Consider the following 21,719-nt stretch of genomic DNA (forward strand, 5'->3'; position numbering starts at 1 on the left):
ATTACTAGTGAGATACCCGTGCGTAGCACGGGTGGGAGGCCAGAAGCAAACAGGCAATGCAGATACAGCGAATGCTAAAGCGTGAAACCAATAAATTCCACATTCCTGCAGCACCCTCATTAGCACGTCAGACATGGACAGCAAGTTCGTGAAGGACTTCCATGAAATACGTACCTGTTCACAAACAAACGGGTACGTTCACATACAGAAACATCGATCATGGGTCCATGGCGAATCTGCATATGGCGATCCGTGAAGTTCACGTTTAGAAGATAGAAACCATCATGGCATTTCGTCATTCACTTGAACTCGATAATATCTCTTTTGCATTCCAAACAACATAACTCCAATCACAAATTAATCACAAAATAAACTTTTAACAACATTGTTAATGTTTCCTTCATTGTAAAAACTACCAAGTCAACAGTTAAAAGGATTTTGAGCCGACAGTTGTTATGGCCTCGGCAAGTTCGATGGAGACACCGATCTGTTGGTTTATGCACCGCCCAAATAGCTATGTGGAATTCTCTCATGTAGAGATTAAACCCACGTTGTTTGAACTTTGGCCGAGGTCATTATTTACTTTTAATGATGTTTATATACGAATCAAAAAGAAGATAATTGGTTTTGGGTCGTCCTTTCTGCATATCTCGTGGGATTGTGAGTTGGAGAGACGACCGTGATGGCGGGGAGGGGGTTGGCATTCTCTCAAGCACGGATTCAACCCGTGTCCTTATAAAAGGTCTTTGTCCGAGGTCACCGAGTCGGATCGGTGCAGCAGTTTGTGGGCACCCGGGAAAATAACGTTATGCGGGAATCCAAACCTGAAAATGCTGGAGGCCAAAGCTGAAATTGGAAAAACAATATAGCCTATTTTACTCTTGGGGATCCCAGGATTACCGACCCAAAATATCGTTGCGATCGGTTCAGCCGTTTTTGCGGTACCTTTGAACGGACGGACAGACATTTGGTGAATTATAGTAAGATGGTCGATAGTTTCGAGCTTCATGCTGCAGAACCACGGACCCATTCCGAGAGCCTTAAATAAGTGCAATAACGTTATCCTTTCAGAGGATTGAAAAGCAATAAAAATTTTAACTTTTGTAAAGTTTCATATACAGTCACGTGAAAAAGTAAATACACCCCATGTAAAGTTTTTACCTTTTCAACATATTTCAGCATACAGCTATTTGATCTTCATTTCAACAATATTGATAGATAAAGGTGATATAATATAACAAATATGATGAAACATTCACATTTTGTAGTCCATTGTATAATTTAAATAAACATAAATGCAAAATTAGCATGTGGAAAAAGTAAGTACACACCTACATTTATCACTACTTCAAATACCTAAAATTAGAATCAGGTGCACCAGCTCAGGTGCAAATGATGACAACATCGTTAGAGAGAATCTTGGAGGAACCTGTCTTATTTAAACCTGAGACATTTAGTTTGGTTTGCTCATTGTTGTTGAAGTGTGCGGCATCACCATGCCTAGATTAAAAGAGCTCTCTGGGGCCTTCAGAAAGAAGGTTATAGATGCCTAGGAGTCTGGGAAGGTATTTAAAAAGATCTCCAAACAATTTGAAATCAATCATTCGACTGTCCGGAAGATCATCCACAAGTGGAGAAGATTCCAAACAACTGCCAACTTGTTCAGGCCAGGCCGCCCCAGCAAGTTCAGCCCGAGAGCAGACCGCAAGATGCTGAAAGAAGTCTCTAAGAACCCCAGAATGTCATCACGGGACCTACAGGTAGCTCTTGCCACTGTTGATGTCAAAGTGCACGAGTCTACCATTAGAAAGAGGCTGCACAAATTTGATCGACATGGGAGGTGTGCCAGGAGGAAACCTTTGCTGTCCAGAAAGAACATCAGGGCAAGACTAAAGTTTGCCAATGAACACCGAGGCAAAGACCAGCACTTCTGGAACAATGTGCTCTGTACAGATGAGTCAAAGCTAGAGCTATTTGACCACAGTACCAGAAGACATGTTTGGCGAAAACCAAAGACAGCATTTGACCACAAGAAGCTGATACCAACTGTAAAGCATGGTGGTGGAAATATTATGGTTTGGGGCAGCGTTGCTGCATCAGGGCCTGGGCAGCTCACCATCATATAATCCACTATGAATTCTTCATTGTACCAGAGGGTGCTTGAGGATAATGTGAGGCCATCTGTCACAAAGTTGAAGCTCAACCGAAGATGGACCTTGCAACATGGCAATGACCCTAAACATACCAGGAAATCCACCAAGGAATGGCTGAAAAGAAAGAAATGGAGGGTTTTGGAATGGCCAAGTCAAAGCCCGGATCTAAATCCCATCGAGATGTTGTGAGGGGATTTGAAACGAGCTGTGCATGCAAGAAACCCCTCAAACATCGCACAGCTGAAAGAATTCTGCATGGAGTGGGCAAAAATTTATCCCAGTCGATGTCAGAGACTGGTCGACAGTTATAAGAAAGGCCTACTTGAGGTTGTTTCTGCCAAAGGGGGCAATACCACCTATTAGAGCCAAGGGTGTACTTGCTTTTTCCACATGCGAAATTTGCATTTATGTTTATTTAAATTATACAATGGACTACAAAATGTAAATGTTTCATGATATTTGTTATATTATATCACCTTTATCTATCAATATTGTTGAAATGAAGATCAAATAGCTGTATGTTGAAATATGTTGAAAAAGTCAAAACTTTACATGGGGTGTACTTACTTTTTCACATGACTGTATGACTGAAATTTGTCAGTCGGTGGAAGGGGGAGGGTGGGCAGAGTCAGTCGGTGGAAAGGGGAGGGTGGGCAGTCAGTCGGTGGAAGGGGGAGGGTGGGCAGAGTCAGTCGGTGGAAGGGGGAGGGTGGGCAGTCAGTCGGTGGAAGGGGGAGGGTGGGCAGAGTGAGTGGGTGCAAGGGGGAGGGTGGGCAGAGTGAGTGGGTGCAAGGGGGAGGGTGGGCAGAGTCAGTGGGTGCAAGGGGGAGGTTGGGCAGAGTCAGTGGGTGCAAGGGGGGGGTGGGCAGAGTCAGTGGGTGCAAGGGGGAGGTGGGCAGAGTCAGTGGGTGCAAGGGGGAGGGTGGGCAGAGTCAGTCAGTGCAAGGGGGGTGGGGGGCAGAGTCAGTCGGTGCAAGGGGGAGGGTGGGCAGAGTCAGTCGGTGCAAGGGGGAGGGTGGGCTTTGTAGGTGGAAGGGGGAGAGTGGGCAGAGTCGGCGGAAGGGGGAGGGTGGGCAGAGTCAGTCGGTGGAAGGGGGAGGGTAGGCAGAGTCAGTCGGTGGAAGGGGGAGGGTGGGCAGAGTCAGTCGGTGGAAGGGGGAGGGTGGGCAGAGTCAGTCGGTGGAAGGGGGAGGGTGGGCAGAGTCGGTGGAAGGGGGAGGGTGGGCAGGGTCAGTCGGTGGAAGGGGGAGGGTGGGCAGAGTCGGTGGAAGGGGGAGGGTAGGCAGAGTCGGTGGAAGGAGGAGGGTGGGAAGAGTCAGTCGGTGGAAGGGGGAGGGTGGGCGGAGTAGGTGGAAGGGGGAGGGTGGGCAGAGTGGGTGGAAGGGGGAGGGTGGGTGGAGTAGGTGGAAGGGGGAGGGTGGGCAGAGTCGGTGGAAGGGGGAGGGTGGGCGGAGTAGGTGGAAGGGGAAGGGTGGGCAGAGTCGGTGGAAGGGGGAGGGTAGGCTGTGTCAGTCGGTGGAATTGGGTGTGTGGGCAGAGTCAGTCGGTGGAAGGGGGAGGGTGGGCAGAGACAGTCGGTGGAAGGGGGAGGGTGGGTGGAGTAGGTGGAAGGGGGAGGGTGGGCAGAGTGGGCAGAGTCGGTGGAAGGGGGAGGGTGGGCAGAGTCAGTCGGTGGAAGGGGGAGGGTGGGCAGAGTCAGTGGAAGGGGGAGGGTGGGCAGAGTCGGTGGAAGGGGGAGGGTGGGCAGAGTAGGTGGAAGGAGGAGGGTGGGCAGAGTAGGTGGAAGGAGGAGGGTGGGCGGAGTAGGTGGAAGGGGGAGGGTGGGCAGAGTCAATCGGTGGAAGGGGGAGGGTGGGCAGAGTCAGTCGGTGGAAGGGGGTGGGTGGGCAGAGTCAGTCGGTGGAAGGGGGAGGGTGGGCAGTCAGTCAGTGGAAGGGGGAGGGTGGGCAGAGTCAGTCGGTGGAAGGGGGAGGGTGGGCAGAGTCGGTGGAAGGGGGAGGGTGGGCAGAGTTGGTGGAAGGCGGAGGGTGGTGTAGAAGAAGAAAATTAATTTGCGCACGTAATTTGTGTAAATCAAGTGGATTTCCCTGAGCCTTGACCTTGCCATTGCAAACACGTAAACTTAATGAATACATATATTAATCAGTGTTAAAGTCCCTTGTTAGCCTGATATTGTATGAATAGTATATTTATGTGATACGACTTTTCATACATCTATATACACATATGTGGTAAAAAGATTTAATACATAGAACTTAAAAGAATGATGTACAACCCTCACTGATTCGAACTTTCTCCGACCCTGTTTTTCTCTTCGAGATTGACAAAGAGCCGATGTCCTCAGTCACGCTAATCGATCAGAAGCAGAAGGCTTTGTTTATTTTGTAAGATGTTAGAAATCTCTGTTTTCTCGATGACTTGACATTTTATGGCTCGGAGAGTTGGATATGAAGAAAGAAAAGAGCTGACCCGAGGAGTTGAAGACTCACGCAATGCTTGCTATCTTTTTGAACCTTATGTTGAAGTGTTCTCATCCTTAACTGTAAAAAGGAAGACTCCAACTTGTTCTTTGTTGTTCGGTTTATTAGGTTTATTAAACTTTAAGGGGAAGGGGCAGAATGTACTGACTCAAGATAATCACTATACTAAGACATGAACTGCACTTTGACGAAACATCTTTTCCCTGCCGGTCGTGGCACTCCAATCCTGGTTCTGAGCAGATCTTCCTCCGTCCTTCGCTCTTGGCCAGCGCAGCTCTGTCTCCTTCAAGTCACATTTACCTTTTATTATCAATGTTCAATACCATATATGGTATGGAATTTAAGACTCCGAACAGACTCCCCGGGTCAGACAATGGAACAGTCTGGGTTCTATCTTGGAGAATCCTAAGGACCATTTCTTAGACAGCTGTCACAGTTAAAGTGATAAAACACCTTTTATCTATCCCATAGGTCACTCCTTCCTGACCCCTCCGAACAAGAATGTTCCAAGCTTCATTTGAAGAGAAAAACACATTTTAACAAGAGCGAAGGAGAATATAAATAATTATATATGCCTCCACAATTCCTCATTTTTTTTTTTGTTTATATTAATCATTAATCTAAACATCAACCTATTTAATATTCGACCCACAAATTTGATAATCCAATTTTCCCATTCATAAGGCATACACCGTCATTCTGGAAGAATATGCTCACAAAACATTTATCTTTCCATATTGATAATGCAATTCACTTCATTTGCCTAAAGCATACAACACTTCACCTTTACCAAAACACAATAATTTCAGTTCACCATTAAAATAACAAGTGAATCCTCTTGGATTGCGCTGAGGTTCGGGCTTGGAATTTCTAGGAGGAAGTATAATTTGTATGCAATGAAAGTACATGTAATATGGGATCGAGTAAGATCGAGTAAGCTTCACCAGTGCGCGTGCGCGAATTTACGTCACGTCGGCAGCGAGAAGGCGTTCCCCAACACGAACCAATCAGGAACTGCCACGCCCACTTATATGATCTCCGAATTCCTGTGACAGGAATTAGCGTTACACTGGCTGGAAGTCAATCGCTAAAGGCGCTTCCTCAGCGCCAATCACCAGTGCGCGTGCGCGAATTTACATCACGTCGGCAGCGAGAAGGCATTCCCCAACACGAACCAATCAGGAACTGCCACGCCCACTTATATGATCTCCGAATTCCTGTGACAGGAATTAGCGTTACACTGGCTGGAAGACAATCGCTAAAGGCGCTTCCTCAGCGCCAATCACCAGTGCGCGTGCGCGAATTTACGTCACGTCGGCAGCGAGAAGGCGTTCCCCAACACGAACCAATCAGGAACTGCCACGCCCACTTATATGATCTCCGAATTCCTGTGACAGGAATTAGCGTTACACTGGCTGGAAGACAATCGCTAAAGGCGCTTCCTCAGCGCCAATAAAAACATCTGCAACATTGGCAATACGTTTGCTTTGACACAAATGTTGACTTTTTTATTGAAAATAAGGGGCTGATCAGTCGTGTTTGAAATTCAAGTATGAAACATTATCTTCTGATGTCTTCATGGCACCTACACTATTTTGCGTAGGATTTTCTGCTGTTGTGATAGCTGGGCAGAGTCACAAACTGACCCTGCTTTTCATGTACCATTCTTGCCACTCTTGCTGTGAGCCATAGTAGATTTGAACAAGGCCTTCATCCAATTGTCGTCGACTTGCCTCCTCACTCATCATGAGTATGGAGCAAGTGTTGATGTGATGTTGATTGGCCAGCAAGATGTGGAACAGGGATGCCAGATGCATCCGCAATGATGATGTTGGGACCATGGTACTCAAGTTGTACATGCTCCATACCAGGAGAACCCAGCAGAACCGTGCACAGCTGTTGTGAAGAAAAGGCACAGCCGTTCGCTTGTAGCTCCATGCTGGCTCCCCGGAAGTTGGTGACGTAATAACACACGTCACCGCATCCCGTGGAAGTTGCAGGTAAAATGTCGTTGTCCTGCAATTGCTGACGTGATGAATATCCGAAGCATTCGAACAAAAGTAGGTGATCGCCCTTCTTTCATATGTTGCAATGTGATCCAGGCCAATGGTCACATAAATCTCCCTTGGTGAAGGTAAACATCCATCTCCAATCTTACAAAGGAGTATGTCTTCACCATTCTTTGAGAAGGAGGGTGTATGCCAAGATTAACTTCATTTTAGCCACAAATTTTCTTTCTCGAACTTCTTTCCAGATGTCGTCATCACTCCATTTGAGATGTGACCTGGTCTTTCCTTTACTCTGCCACATTTATATCTGCTCGCCACACAGATTGAATCAAATGGGGTACATTGTAACATGAAATCACTATATTTTAACTAATCATGTATATCTTATAACAGCTTCACACGAATAATATTCAAATCAAGTATGTGTTTTATACTACTAAACTAAGAATAACATCCACAATTGCTTTCAGGTTCATATAATTCAAAAATTAAACTCATGCAGTTATTTTAACACTACTCAAAGAAAATAAATGCATTATTAGTTGAGTGTATATAAGTAAAATCACAAACAGGAATATCTAATTCCCAACAAATCTTGCAAACAGCAAACTATGCATAATGTATTATTTAGCATAGTCCTCCCACTTTTTCTTTTAATAGTGTAACTTATGGTGATATGAGTTCACTAACTCGTAAAACGGACACTATTCACAATGGTTTGTTATGTCCTTATCTTAGCTCTACTGTACTCATTTGCAACATCACTTGATTCAATCTTTTAATCTCAACATTTATGTTGCCATAAAAGTCTTCCTCTTGTGGTGCCACATGTATTTCCTCATTTGTTGCTTCATTTATTTCTGCATGTGGTGCTTCATGTACTATCATAGCGTTATTTGTTATCTTATTCAAACCCACCGTTACTAAGGTTTTCAAGCAAGCCACCACTAAAACTATTGCCAATATAACTACTAATCCAACAAACAAGTATTGGAGTATCTTAGCTGCCACTCCTCCGAATGTGTTTTCCAACCATGCAAAGGCACCCCCTTTCACATAATCGTGATATCTTGCTCCCTCTTGTCTTATTGTGTCGGCTATGTTATAAATGTCTCCCGAATTATCAGGTATATATGTACAACAATCTGTACCAATCACTGCGCATGTACCTCCTTTTTCCGCTAACAGCATATCTAATGCCATACGATTTTGTAATGCCATGGTTCTTGTTGCTGCCAGCTCACTTGTAAGGTTTGTCAATCCACTGGCTGTTTTATTTGCCAATATTTCTATCTCCAATGCCATTTGCCATAGCTCATGGCCTGCCTTCCAGGTTCCATAAAATGGAAATACTACCATTCCAACCCATTCTCCCATACTAACGGTTCTTTTCTGCCTAGCATGTAGGATGCGCATTGGTGACTGTTAACAAGCGCATGTGTGGAAGTACAAAACCAAGAAAGCATGATCCTGACCATGCCAGTGGGAGATACGCATACGCCTTGTGTCCACATATAAAATATGTATTATTATAGGTCCATGTAGTATCTGTCATCCAAGTTCCTTCCCAATACAAAGATATCATCTTTAAGCTAGTGTCCCTTACTGGGACAAGCAATCTTTTATAGCCCAACTCGTAACTATAATGGTGGCAGGTGGAGTTTCCCATAAACCTATTATTCTCTTTGGTTCGATGTCGGACGAAACATAGGAGCCCTTTCATTTGTTGTTGAATAGTTATGGAGGGGGGCATAACTTCATTGTCATATTTAGGCCTATAACTGTCTGCAAATTCCTCACATTGATAGCCCCCTTTTTCCCAACCAACATTCCCTAGCATCATCGCCATTGGTAAATAAGGTATTGTTGCTACCAACCTCTTTGGGAAGCGACTACATAATTCATCCCAACCAAAAGGAACTGCCCCCAATGGTACTCCGTTCTCACTAGAATGTGGCATTTGTGTGCATATCCAACAATTACTTTCATTTGCTATATCAGCCCTTGTGTGGGCTGAATGTAAAAAAGTATTAATCCCGTGTAATCCATCGGGTTCCAAAGGTGTGTCCCTATCTTCCATCAAACTTCTCTTTTGCTTATGTCGTACCGCATAATCATATATTTGTATGTCGGCCACCAATGTTGCATTTTGTGCTCTCATTAGCCCGAAGTAATGCATGCAACACAGAGTCCCCACCACTAGAGAACTCATTCCTAGGATAAATATCACCATTTTCAAGGAGTATCCGAAGTAGAAGTCTTTGTTTTCCCCTGATTTGTCGCCTTGTCTTGATAAGGTCTTTCACTTTGTCCCACCTGTATCCATCTGTAAAACATGTAAGCTACCCCTTGTATATGTTCATACCTATAACATAATTATATGTCAATGACATTCAACATTATATACCAAACTAACAAGCTTCCTAAAAGGTAACTAAAGACACATCCCTTAATATGTAACATAAATCTGATTATTTGCCTTATCCTGATCCCCCTATTTTTGTAGAAAATATCCAAGTAAGTGGTTTTACGCCCCCTTAACTGTTGCTTATCCATGTCATGCGCCTAGTGAATACTACTAACACCTGTATGCCAATATAGGTGTGCCAGATTAACAAAATATGTTGCAGGTACACGTAACATCGCGTTCCGAGGTTAAATAACGTAACAGCGCGTTCATGTCTGCCCCTTGGGTTTAAGATGCACAATGCATTCCGTTTTTAAAACTCACAATAGTTCAATTCAGCAAAATTTTCTTTACTATCTGCCCATATCATCTATGCCTAAGACATATCCATACATACAGCACAATTTATATGCTGATAAAAGTCCAGTTTATATATGTCAAAATCCATGAGCAGAGTACTCTGGGAAGTCAGTATAAGACCTCTTCCAAATTTGGCTAATTTTGTACTCCCTCATCATTTTGTTATGAAGCTCATATCCATAAATAGCTTTTATTCTCATATAAATTCTATTAACAACGGAATCCCAAAACTCCTCACAATTTTACTATAAATTAATGGCTGCTCATAACCCAGCACATCAAATCTGTATATTCCATCTCCCTTGACAAAAGAGATAATGTTCATAATCAAATTATATTTCTATTTTAATTTATGAATTCTCTGGATATTTGATCCCATCCACATGAAACTATCTATCTCCAGACAAGTACATTGTCGGTTTCAACGACCTTGTAAGATTGACACACAAAAACAAAAACACACACATTAACACACAAACGTACACACACCCAAATAGTATGTATATTTGTTTGCATTTGGAACCATCGTTAACAGATCAAAATATGTGTCAATTTTATCTTTTATTTTGTAAAATTTGTCCGTTAATGTTTAGCGCTAATTACACAAATAGACAAAAAGTTTATTTCCAGAAAACCCCTATTGTGTCACATTAAAATTACCCTTTGGTTCCCCCAATAATGTATCCAAATTTGACAATACATCCATTTCAATGTCAGTCGATCACCGTGCCAAAACATCAATGATGCCAAAGAACAGTCCAAAAATTCCCACCTGACGATCATGTGACGCTTGTCACTTGGTTTCCCAAAAATTGGCAAAGCAATGTTCCACACTTTTATATAAAAACTTGTTTTGCCCAAAATGCTCCCTAAAACCACATTTATAATCGGCAAATATGAAGCTTCCAGAAGGAACTCTAATTCTGGATCTTTTAATTCATGTTCCAAAAATATCCAGTTTTGGCATCTGATCAATTAATTATTAATTTGCTAACAAGCCAAAAGTAAAATCATTCCTGCTCCGAAAACTTTTCAGACACAAGAAGCGTCAACAGTTATTCATATTGGTCTAGTGATTTAATCTGTTGAGGCCAGTCGTCATTTGGGATCTGCAGCAATGAAGGCCTAATCATTATCTGAGGTACCGGTAAACTCTGGTACCCTTAATCTTGGTTTTCCCTTGCGAAATCGTCTTTTATTGACATACGGACATCTTATTTTCCAATGCCCCATTTCTCCACAATTGAAACACCGGTTTCTGTCATTGACTGGTCTGTCCACCTGTGCACTTGTATTGCTGGGCTGCATCTCTAGATCCCTGAGTTGCCACTGCGATCTCTGGTTATCTCCTGCTGCATTATTGCATTGTTGCCCAGAAAACCTATTGCATTGATTCGTAGTCATCAGGGCTTGTGTCTGTAATTGCATCAATTTTTTCAGCATTTACAGCACTGTTCCTGGCCTGAATTCGCTGATGATGCAAGGCATAATTCAATATTTCTTGCATTGGCTTGCCTTCCCAAGCAATACACTGTCTTTCCACTTCATTCTTCAATTGTGGCAACAAACCATTAATAAAAAGAGGTTTTAAGGCATTGTCGATGTGTGCCCGGTCGATTCCCGAATATAGTTGGAAAACATCTCGCAATCTGTCCAAATAATCGCTAGCATCTTCGCCTGGTTTCTGCTTGCATGGAACCACTGTGTTCCAATCCATCACAGGTGGCAATTTTCTTATGGCCTCTATCAATCTATTCATCTGTACTGTCTTAGCCTCCGTGGGCATGTCCAACTGTCCATCTGCCGCATTGACCCAGTTTGCCTCAAGCATTAAGTCCCTCAAAGTGGTGGTATTGGGAATTAACCACTTCAAAAGTATTTCCATGTCTCTTGCAGTGGGCAAGTGAGTTTCCACAATCACTCGCAGCTCCTCTGCGAATTGAAGTGGATCTGTTTTGATTGATGGCATACTACTCTGCAATGCCTTTCCCAACCTGTGTTGTATCTGCTTCACCTCCTTTTTCAAACCCCCAGTTTTGTTCTGGTCTCCCTCTCCCTAGACTCAATGTCCCAGTTATAAAATGGTTTCCAATCCACTTCCAACTTCTGTCTCCCTCGTGCTTCTATTTCTTCTCTGAGTGATTCCAATGTGTTCCTGTCAAAAGTGCCATCCATGGGGAATTCCTGTTTTCGTCCTTTCGTCCATTCATGCCAGGATTCCACATCTTTAAGTGACTCTGCACCATATCGCTGATGCATGTAGTTAATACAAGCACCTCTGTGGGACAAGTCCAATTGACCTTGCTTCTCTTTGGAGACTCCATTCCCCATTTCACCTGTGTGTGAGTAACACTCTATATGCACTCAATGTACCAGATAACTACCAAGACTACACTTTAGATTACACCTGCACCCACTATCGACTGTGTGTACTGCAATAAATCACTGAAATTTGTTCCACCTTATACAGAGTAACGTTGAATGCGCAATTTCCTAGCTTATTTCCTATAAGCTCGACTCCGTAGTCTCCCAGGAAGTGTCTCTCCACCTTTGCAATTGATGACTTCAAGTGATTGCCAGAGAGTCTCCCTGTCCTGTGGCTTTCCCACACCCCAACCGCACTGATCGGTGTTGTAGTTGGGTCAAATGGATCAGTATGAAATGGGTGAATCCGCAGATATCCCGTGCTGTTGGAGGGGAAATCACACAGAATAGTAACCGCACACATATCTATATATAGACTCACCACCTTGCTCTTTTCCAAGGTTATCTTCACATAAATGTCTCACAAATATCTCAAAACTGCTTTCTTGAGACTTCACCTTCATCAATCAATCATCAATTTATTCAATTAAATCCATTAATCAATCTTCATCAATAAATCACATTAACCAATCAGATAACTCTATACCTAAGCCATTTCCCAATGTTGCCAGAACAGTTACATCCACTGATGGAGATATATGATCATTGCTCGTCACCTTTGACCTATACCTTTTGTCAATTGACAAATCACCGTTCTGCCTCTGGATCATATCTGACATATTTTTTCAATCTTGTCTGGTCATTATATCACAAATTCAAGTTTAGCAACCACTGAAAGTAACCCAACCCTCCATTTGTGAAATAGTCAGCCAAGATCAATCAAACAGGTATGAGACAGGTCACTGAAAAAATGTCCCAATTTAAATGGTACCCTAACTTCTTGACAATTAAAATTTCGTAAAACTCCTGAAGTGTTCTACCAGCAGATGAAAATTAATTCATAATATTTGCCAATGTTAATCCAAGCATGCTGAAATTTCGACACTTCATGTAACCCTATTACTCATTATGCCTCATTAATCTTACAGGGCTCAAAAGTTGTCCTTTAAGCCCGTGCAATCATTTTACACCGAAAACCTCATGATCGCATTCCTGTCAATCATAACATCATGATTTTAAAATCATCATCATAATTATCATCACTATTATAATCATGGTCATATCATAATCATCTATTTGAAAAACAAACATTTCCTGCATCACCACATCCATGTGGTATAATCAACAATAAAAATAAAACTGCATATAGCAAAAGGTCACCTCCTGACCACTTAGTATACCTATTGACAAGAAGTCATAGTAATATCGAATAATCGTTAAAAATTTAAAAGATTAAAATCACGTCTAATTCGCCTGCCGCTTTGTCGTACCAAAATCGTAAAATAATTAAACAGCAGTACACCATATCAGTGGTTCTTCGTGAAAGCCCAGCACCCTTGCTAAGGAAAAAAACTCTTAGTGGTTCTTTGTGACTATTTCACGGCACCCTTGCTGAAAAATGTGTAAACAAAAATAAAATCATAAAAATATACCATATCAGTGGTTCTTCGTGAAAGCCCAGCACCCTTGCTAAGGAAAAAACTCTTAGTGGTTCTTTGTGACTATTTCACGGCACCCTTGCTGAAAAATGCGTATACATTGGTAGTACACCAATACATGGCTTTGTGCATCTTTACATGCTTTGTGGATTTCGCCCACCGACCACACTTAATTAATACAATAAACATTTCTTCCGTTCAACAGAACAAACATTTCCTGCATAAGCATTTCAAAACAAAAAAGAAGAAGCACTCATTTCCAAATCAAAATAAAAAATCAATCCTTTATTGAAAACTGAAGAAGAAGAAGAAGAAGCAATTAAATGAGCTTGATATAGGACCATGCCACAATTAGGGGTATTAATACTGTGCGAAATACGACACTCATTTTATTATCCTAAAGATAACTGTGTATTATTGGTCGCACTCATTAGTTTAATGTTTTATATATTTTTCCCTTACAAGGCTTTCAGAGATTTTTGTGTTCATGCTGTCCCCTGCCTTGGTCTATCTGTGTGAACCGTTACACTCATAAAGTGACATTTAACCATTTAAACTGTGTCGTATCATCGCACTCATCACTTTAGCACTATGGGGCCATGGTTTGAGGGAGAGGGGGGGGGGGGGGGGAAGAAAAGAAAAGTGAGGATAAAGGACTGAGGAGTGAAGTAAAATAAAAATGAAATGAAAAAAAAAAAGATGAACAAAATCACAATCATCTCCCTCAAAAATCATCACAACCTTCTGATTTCAATTTAAGGACGTCAATGCTCCCCTTTTAAGAATTCACTGTTAAAACAATTAAAAGACAAACCAGCATAATCCCGTTTTTCTTTTTTTTCTTTTTAGTCCAACTTCAATTTTGAAAATTAACTCAAAAGTTCAGCCAAAAGGTTTAACCAATAGAAATATTTGTCCATTCTAATCCATTTTCCTATCCAATCCTACAAGGAGCCTGGAAGAGAATGGAAAATCTGCCAATTTTAATCCAAATAAAATTCAATAAAACACCATTTAGCTCACCATTGCCTGATTCCCCATTTTACAAGTGGGAAACACAATTCCACTTCTTGGGGGCCATCCAAGAAGCGAAATGCTTCCCACTCATCCTATGACCTCCATCAAAAGAGGATATTACATTTAAACCCATATGATTGTCTGTCCACACAGAACAATTTGGATTTTTTCTACATTTGTTGATGTGAATGACAAAAAATCAGCCTTCCCTCACAGGTGCAACATCACCTGTGCAAGTGTGTAAAATCACAAGCATGTCGGTGTGTTTTAACACAGCCATCGTAAAATCACTGAGAACAATCCTGGCAAAAAACTACGCAATCCTGATTTCTGTGTCTTTTCATAATTTGAATCCAAATAAAATTTTCAAATGCATCTTCAATGATTTTTCTTATAAATTCTACATCCCAGTGACATGGGATCGCCTCTCATCATTTTGTACCTTAATTGAATGAAATTTAGCTGTCCAAGATGGCCACCGAAAAAAATAAAAATCCTGGAAAATGTATATTTTTAGGAAAAATTACAGGTGAAAACATCATATTTCAGAGCAGGAAGGTGGTGAAAGGGAGGGGGAGGATGGTTGGGGGAGACGGAAGAAGGCAGGGGGGGGGGGCAGGAACACAAAGGAATGAATGGAGGGAAGGAGTGAGGGGTGGGCACAGAGGAATGAGGGGGGGGGGGGCGGAAGACAGGGTGGGAAGAATAAGCGGTGGATGAAGGTACAACGACAAGGCAGAGACAAGCTGCAATACAAATAAATTGGAAGAAGAAGAAATATGTGAGAAGGGAAAAAAAAAACAACAACACCACCAACACCAACAACGATTATTTGCTCCATGGAAGCCTTTGCTTCCTCGAATAACTTACTTCAAAAGGACACAATGCATACTCATTTAAAGACTGTTTTAGGGCCCCAGTCAAGGCCTGCCTTTTTTGCGTGTGAAAAAAGGTAAAAAGTCCAAACATTTGAACAGCCTCGGACGTGCACCTTGACCCCATGGTCAAGGCACAACGTCAACAAGGCTGTCCCAATAACAATACACATGCGCCTCAACCCCAAGAGGGAAGCGCATGGTCATTCAAACGCATGCATCATGCCCCCGAGGGGCCACAATGCATGGTCATTCACTTGGGACCACTCCTCTCAATAGGAGTAACACCCCTTGATCCTCTGACAGCGAATTTACTCCTGTCAGGTGACTGTTTTAGGGCCCCAGGCAGGGCCTGCCTTTTTTGCTTGTGAAAAAAGGTAAAAAGTCCAAACATTTGAACAGCCTCGGACGTGCACCTTGACCCCATGGTCAAGGCACAACGTCAACAAGGCTGTCCCCATAACAATACACATGCGCCTCAACCCCAAGAGGGAAGCGCATGGTCATTCAAACGCATGCATCATGCCCCCGAGGGGCCACAATGCATGGTCATTCACTTGGGACCACTCCTCTCAATAGGAGTAAGACCCCTTGATACTCTGACAGGGAATTTACTCCTGTTTTAGGGCCCCAGGCAGGGCCTGCCTTTTTTGCTTGTGAAAAAAGGTAAAAAGTCCAAACATTTGAACAGCCTCGGACGTGCACCTTGACCCCATGGTCAAGGCACAACGTCAACAAGGCTGTCCCCATAACAATACACATGTGCCTCAACCCCGAGGGGGAAGCACATGGTCATTCAAACGCATGCATCATGCCCCCGAGGGGCCACAATGCATGGTCATTCACTTGGGACCACTCCTCTCAATAGGAGTAAGACCCCTTGATCCTCTGACAGGGAATTTACTCCTGTCAGGTGACTGTTTTAGGGCCCCAGTCAAGGCCTGCCTTTTTTGCATGTGAAAAAAGGTAAAAAGTCCAAACATTTGAACAGCCTCGGACGTGCACCTTGACCCCATGGTCAAGGCACAACGTCAACAAGGCTGTCCCAATAACAATACACATACGCCTCAACCCCAAGATGGAAGCGCATGGTCATTCAAACGCATGCATCATGCCCCCGAGGGGCCACAATGCATGGTCATTCACTTGGGACCACTCCTCTCAATAGGAGTAAGACCCCTTGATCCTCTGACAGGGAATTTACTCCTGTCAGGTGACTGTTTTAGGGCCCCAGTCAAGGCCTGCCTTTTTTGCATGTGAAAAAAGGTAAAAAGTCCAAACATTTGAACAGCCTCGGACGTGCACCTTGACCCCATGGTCAAGGCACGTCAACAAGGCTGTCCCAATAACAATACACATATGCCTCAACCCCAAGAGGGAAGCGCATGGTCATTCAAACGCATGCATCATGCCCCCGAGGGGCCACAATGCATGGTCATTCACTTGGGACCACTCCTCTCAATAGGAGTAAGACCCCTTGATCCTCTGACAGGGAATTTACTCCTGCCTGTTTTAGGGCCCCAGGCAGGGCCTGCCTTTTTTGCTTGTGAAAAAAGGTAAAAAGTCCAAACATTTGAACAGCCTCGGACGTGCACCTTGACCCCATGGTCAAGGCACAACGTCAACAAGGCTGTCCCAATAACAATACACCATGCGCCTCAACCCCAAGAGGGAAGCGCATGGTCATTCAAACGCATGCATCATGCCCCCGAGGGGCCACAATGCATGGTCATTCACTTGGGACCACTCCTCTCAATAGGAGTAAGACCCCTTGATCCTCTGACAGGGAATTTACTCCTGTTTTAGGGCCCCAGGAAGGGCCTGCCTTTTTTGCTTGTGAAAAAAGGTAAAAAGTCCAAACATTTGAACAGCCTCGGATGTGCCCCTTGACCCCATGGTCAAGGCACAACGTCAACAAGGCTGTCCCAATAACAATACACATGCGCCTCAACCCCAAGGGGGAAGCGCATGGTCATTCAAACGCATGCATCATGCCCCCGAGGGGCCACAATGCATGGTCATTCACTAGGGACCACTCCTCGCAATAGGAGTAAGACCCCTTGATCGTCTGACAGGGAAATTACTCCTGCCGCGTTTTGGGCCCGCAGGTAAGGCCTGCCTTTTTTACAATGAAAAAAGGTAAAAAGTCCAAACATTCGAACAGCCTCGGACATGCACCGTGACCCCATGGTCAAGGCACAACGTCAACAAGGCTGTCCCCATAACAATACACATGCGCCTCAACCCCGAGGGGGAAGCACATGGTCATTCAAACGCATGCATCATGCCCCCGAGGGGCCACAATGCATGGTCATTCAATTGGGACCATTCCTCTCAATAGGAGTAAGACCCCTTAATCCACTGACAGGGCATTACTCCTGCCCGTTTTAGGGCCCCGGGCAGGGCCTGCCTTTTTTACACGAAAAAAGGTAAAAAATCAAACATTTGAACAGCCTTGGACGTGCACCTTGACCCCATGGTCAAGGCACATCGTCAACAAGGCTGTCCCCATAACAATACACATGCGCCTCAACCCCGAGGGGGAAGCGCATGGCCATTCAAACGCATGCATCATGCCCCCCGAAGGGCCACAATGCATGGTCATACAATTGGGACCACTCCTCTTAATAGGAGTGAGACCCCTTAATCCACTGACAGGGCATTACTCCTGCACATTTAGGGCCCGCGCGAAGGCCTGCCTTTTTTTACATCGAAAAAAGGTAAAAAGTCAAACATTTGAACAGCCTTGGACGTGCACCTTGACCCCATGGTCAAGGCACATCGTCAACAAGGCTGTCCCCAAAACAATACACATGCGCCTCAACCCCGAGGGGGAAGCGCATGGCCATTCAAAACACATGCATCATGCCCCCCGAAGGGCCACAATGCATGGTCATACAATTGGGACCACTCCTCTTAATAGGAGTGAGACCCCTTAATCCACTGACAGGGCATTACTCCTGCCTGTATTGGGGGCCACAGGGAAGCCCTGCCTTTTTTACAAGAAAAAAGGTAAAAAGTCAAACATTTGAACAGCCTTGGACGTGCACCTTGACCCCATGGTCAAGGCACATCGTCAACAAGGCTGTCCCCATAACAATACACATGCGCCTCAACCCCGAGGGGGAAACGCATGGTCATTCAAACGCATGCATCATGCCCCCCAAAGGGCCACAATGCATGGTCATACAGTTGGGACCACTCCTCTTAATAGGAGTGAGACCCCTTAATCCACTGACAGGGCATTACTCCTGCCAGGTACCCTGGGCACGAGGTGCCAGGAGCAATTCATCTGAAAGATTACGCCGTACTTTATCTGTCAGAGACACCCTCACTGTTATGGGACGTCACACGCATGCGATGTTCATGTCCATCTGCACGCATGCGCACAAATGCGATCGCCACTTCCGGGTTTATTATTACTAGGGCATGCCGTACGTGGGTGCCCGTTCCTTGCCAAAAAAAAAAAAAAACGCTACCCGTACGCTCTACCCCGCCCGTACGCCCGTACGCCCGTAAACAAAAAAAACAACGCTCTTCGCTTCCGCCCTTCGCTCTGACTGAATTGGGAGAAATAATGCGCATAAGAAATCGAGAAATTATTATTTTCTCCGGAAGAAATCGAATTACGAACCGTAATGGCGCACGCGCTCGGCTCGGCTCGCTCTCACATCGGCCACGCCTACGCAACAAAGCGTTCTGTGATTGGCTGCCGGAAGTGAAGTCTTCACTGTCCGGAAGGTCGCAAATTGCAGTTACGATGAATCGCAAATTAGTTTTAATTAGTTTTAAAACATAGTTTAACGGCAACATAGTTTTCCAACGTGAAATAAATGAATACGCTCTCAAATGTGCCGTCCGAGGCAGAGTCTGTTCGCCACGTTCGGCACACGTGATAGCTCGCTGCTCTCTGATTGGTTGAATCGTTTTTTGGACATAGCTCGGTAACTACTTCTCCGATTAATATGAAACCTTGAAAAGGCACATCCTCGGGTCCCCAGCAATATACCTGGCAAGTTTAAAGTATATCGGATCGGTAGTTGTCGAGAAACAGCGGTCACAGACAAACATACATACATACATACATACAAACATACAAACATACAAACATACAAACATACACACAGAGATTACTGGAATTATAGATAGATTATTATTTTTTAATTTATACACCGTTCTAGTGATGTCATGGTATTTCACGCTTTTCATCTTATCAAAAAGATGTCAAAACCATATCAGTACATTCACACTACAAATACGTTGTTATGAATGCACATTTTGCAACGATAATCACAAATTTCGTTTTATCACGAGACGATCACTCAAAGGGCAAATCTAGCACCATTTCTCGATATTTGAAATATATATATTGTGATCACTTGATCACTCAAAATTGATCAGATCACTCAAATATATATATTGTGCTCGCGTACGTATCAATCAACAAAACGATGTAATATGCTGTGCACTCCCCATGTTGGTGCCGGACTTAGTGCGGATGCGGCACAGCGCAGAGCACCCGTCCTCAAGCGATCCCTCAACCTAAGCCTCCGAGTAGCTGGATTACAGGCGCACGCCACCACGCCCGGCGATCTCACCCACCCGCTCCTCGCTAATGCGCAGTAAACGTGTCTTCAGTGACTCGCTGGTGCATCACGATGCGTGCATGCAAACTGGCGTGCCGAGGTCATATTTAACAATCAGGGACGGAGGAGGTGTGAGAAGGGTGAGGTAGGGGTAAGTTAAGGTTGGGGGGTGGGGTGCGCAGAGATCAGAAGGTGGTGAGGGTAGAGACGCGGTGATGGGGGAGGACAGGGTTCGGGGGGGGGGGGGGGGAAACTCCCTCCTCACTGTAACGGGTGTGTGTGTGTGTGTGTGTGTGTGTGTGTGTGTGTGTGTGTGTGTGTGTGTGCGTGTGTGTGTTGGCATCGTTTACGTGTCGCCACTTAAATGTGGTAACACTTACGCGTCGCGTTTGTGAATGCTATCTCCAACATGAATCAAAATCCAAACATGAATAAAATAATGAGGGAACAGAACAAGACCGAGAGTGAGGGGAGAGAGGCAACTGAGAGACCCGAATGGGTGGTGGTGGTGGTAGTGCGGTGGTTGTGGAGGATGGTGGTGGTGGTGGGGATTGTTAGGGTGTCTGAGGGATGAGTGAAATAAGGGATGAAGGATGAGGGATGAAGGATGGGAGTGAGGGAGGGAGAGAGAGAGAGAGAGAGGGACAGAGGAGAAGAATGGATGGTGGTCTCTTTGACATACGCAAAAGCCACACCTTTTATGATCAAATTCGTATCGTTATTTATTGAAAAAAAATCGTTCTTTTTGCTAGGAATTAAAACTTCGCATATTCTTTGAGAAAAAAAAAATCGCCATTCTTTTCATAAGAAGCGAAAAAGTCGCTCTTTTTATCCTTTTTCATAAAAACTTAGGGAACTTTTAAAGAAAGCAGGTTCATATCACTCTGTAAAGATCAACAAGTCTTACCTTATACCTGGTTTTCTCGTCGAACTGCACAGTGGATATCCTGGTACGGGCTACCAATGGTTGAAGTGTTCTAGTCCTTAACTGTAAAAAGGAAGACTCCAACTTGTTCTTTGTTGTTCGGTTTATTAGGTTTATTAAATTTTAAGGGGAAGGGGCAGAATGTACTGACTCAAGATAATCACGACACTAAGACATGAACTGCACTTTGATGAAACATCTTTTCCCTGCCGGTCGTGGCACTCCAATCCTGGTTCTGAGCAGATCTTCCTCTGTCCTTCGCTCTTGGCCAGCGCAGCTCTGTCTCCTTCAAGTCACATTTACCTTTTATTATCAATGTTCAATACCATATATGGTATGGAATTTAAGACTCCAAACAGACTCCCCGGCTCAGACAATGGAACAGTCTGGGTTCTATCTTGGAGAATCCTAAGGACCATTTCTTAGACAGCTGTCACAGTTAAAGTGATAAAACACCTTTTATCTATCCCATAGGTCACTCCTTCCTGACCCCTCCGAACAAGAATGTTCCAAGCTTCATTTGCAGAGAAAAACACATTTTAACAAGAGCGAAGGAGAATATAAATAATTATATATGCCTCCACACTTACCTGACCCCCTCTTGGATCTCTGACCATAAAAAGCCATGCCACGGCACCCTCGACGAGAACTTGGTTCTTTTCCTTGTTTGAATGTGTGTAGAATGTAGCGTGGTGATTTCTTTTATTCATGTAACTTGAAAGTGAAGTGTATTCTGTAAATACCTTTGGTGAAAGTGAATCAAGTATTCCCATGTGTCATTAAATCATTAATTGTCTTCTGAGACGAGTGCGGACATTTCATTCTCTTGAGTCTTGTCAAATCATTTAAAGGCTAAATTAATTAATTGAAATCCACCACAGTGGGCAGAGTTGGTGGAAGGGGGAGGGTGGGTGGAGTAGGTGGAAGGGAGAGGGTGGGTGGAGTAGGTGGAGGGGGGAGGGTGGGTGGAGTAGGTGGAAGGGGGAGGGTGGGTGGAGTAGGTGGAAGGGGGAGGGTGGGTGGAGTAGGTGGAAGGGGGAGGGC

This window comes from Myxine glutinosa, chromosome 12, assembly GCF_964187855.1.
Source record: "Myxine glutinosa chromosome 12, kmMyxGlut1.1, whole genome shotgun sequence".
Classification (NCBI taxonomy): domain Eukaryota; kingdom Metazoa; phylum Chordata; class Myxini; order Myxiniformes; family Myxinidae; genus Myxine; species Myxine glutinosa.